The sequence below is a fragment of the Schistocerca americana genome, unplaced genomic scaffold (assembly GCF_021461395.2).
Source record: "Schistocerca americana isolate TAMUIC-IGC-003095 unplaced genomic scaffold, iqSchAmer2.1 HiC_scaffold_814, whole genome shotgun sequence".
NCBI classification, from domain to species: Eukaryota; Metazoa; Arthropoda; class Insecta; order Orthoptera; family Acrididae; genus Schistocerca; species Schistocerca americana.
Window position 1 is genome coordinate 40001 of NW_025726582.1, and position 2500 is coordinate 42500.

The window sequence follows — 2500 nt, forward strand, 5'->3', positions numbered from 1 at the left end:
TTGCGCCTTAACCTAACCTATGTTGCGCCTTAACCTAACCTATGTTGCGCCTTAACCTAACCTATGTTGCGCCTTAACCTAACCTATGTTGCGCCTTAACCTAACCTATGTTGCGCCTTAACCTAACCTATGTTGCGCCTTAACCTAACCCATGTTGCGCCTTAACCTAACCCATGTTGCGCCTTAACCTAACCCATGTTGCGCCTTAACCTAACCCATGTTGCGCCTTAACCTAACCCATGTTGCGCCTTAACCTAACCCATGTTGCGCCTTAACCTAACCCATGTTGCGCCTTAACCTAACCCATGTTGCGCCTTAACCTAACCCATGTTGCGCCTTAACCTAACCCATGTTGCGCCTTAACCTAACCCATGTTGCGCCTTAACCTAACCCATGTTGCGCCTTAACCTAACCCATGTTGCGCCTTAACCTAACCCATGTTGCGCCTTAACCTAACCCATGTTGCGCCTTAACCTAACCCATGTTGCGCCTTAACCTAACCCATGTTGCGCCTTAACCTAACCCATGTTGCGCCTTAACCTAACCCATGTTGCGCCTTAACCTAACCCATGTTGCGCCTTAACCTAACCCATGTTGCGCCTTAACCCAACACACGTTGCGCCTTAACCCAACACACGTTGCGCCTTAACCCAACACACGTTGCGCCTTAACCCAACACACGTTGCGCCTTAACCCAACACACGTTGGGCCTTAACCCAACACACGTTGGGCCTTAACCCAACACACGTTGGGCCTTAACCCAACACACGTTGGGCCTTAACCCAACACACGTTGGGCCTTAACCCAACACACGTTGGGCCTTAACCCAACACACGTTGGGCCTTAACCCGCTCTGTAATTGTCATACGACGCGTTAAATTAGTGTAGTGTTGCCTAACTGCAACCCCCGCAATATAGTTTGCTACTCGCACTGCCCGGTCCCCAGAGTATCGCTTCATGTTAAACACCTTGCAGCTATACACTGTAATGCGGATGGCAGCAGGACGTACATGCTCAATGCCCTTCGCAGTTGTTCATTGGCATTCGCATGGCGAAGCACAGCCTACGTTGTGGTACGGCTTGTGTCAACTGTCCGCTGATGTTGTACGTCCAAATCACACACTGTACTGCACATTGGTCCTCATGTACTGAATGATACATCGTGGTACATGTGTGACCGTACCACGACTGCGCCAACAACGGCGAACCATACGGTCCAAATATTGTGCACTCAGCTACGTGTCGTCTCCCTATAAGAGCTGGATTGCAGTATGGTATGCCGTGGATGGCGATCAGCATGAGCCGTCTGTTGATGTAGTGGTGCGTGTTGTCAGACGTAGTCGTCTCTTCTCACACACCGTGATAGCATGGTGCACTGCGTTCCACATCTGCGACATGCGACAGAGGCCGGTTGACAGTCGTTCGCGCAATGGACATCGCATACGTACGGGGGCCACCTTCCACGTGTTCGCGAAGCGTGCACATGTTGTTGCGTGTATGTGGGCAGACATAGTGTGTCGTGACACCTGACACAGGCATGCAACAATCGTTGAATTTGCAAATGGCGATGGACGTCTACGTTTGCTGGTGACGTTACGCAAATGAACAACTGGTAAACCGTTGTGGTGCGGTTGTTCTCGCTAGAGGTGAATCAGTGATGGCGACGATCGGTTGAGCTACCAACCGGTTGTTTCAGCGATACCCACCATGCCCACGAACGTGAATGGCATGTGGGTGTGAAGCGATACGCGGCGGTGGCTGGGTGGGACCGTCCCCGGCCGGTGAGGGGGGGCCTCCCGGCGTGCTGGCCGCGCGGTGCGTGGGCGCACGCGCTACAGCCGGCTGGTGGGGGCGGCCAGTGGCAGGCGCGCCGGCCGACGGAGGCGGCAGGCGGCGCAGCTGCGCGCCGGCGCACCCTGCACGCGGCGCCGTGCGGCCAAAGTAGGTCCTCGCGGGCCCGGTGCGAAGCGCGGTGGACATCTGCAGTGTGCTGGTCCGATTGAGGACTGTGTGCGCTGAGGATGCGCCGCCGCCCGGCGCTCGGCGCCGCGACGCCGTCTGCTGCTCGGTCGCCTCTGCGGTTCTCGCAGGTGGATTGTATCGCAGCTGTGCGGACGTGTTGGCGCGTGCGCTGTGCTGGGAGAGTTCGCTTCGGCACCCAAGTGGGGCTTTTGTCCTTCTGTGGCGCTGGCGTTGGAGCTGCCGGCCACCGTAGGTGGCGCGTGTTGTCTCCCGCCGGCAATGCCACGACAGCACGCTCCCGGGCCTCTGTCGGCAGCGGCAAGCTCAGTTGGGAGCACGGGTGGTCGCACCTAAAGCGTCTACTCGCCAAACCCCGGGCGATTGCGCCTCTCTCTCGAACCCGACCAAGTACTTAGGACGGCGCTGCGCGCCGCCGGGACCTGAGAGGGTTTCGAGGTGTATTGTGCAGGGGAGCTCAGCCTCCTCCTGTTTGCAGAATAATTGAGCGGACGCTTGCGTGTTCGCGCGGGCCCCCGGG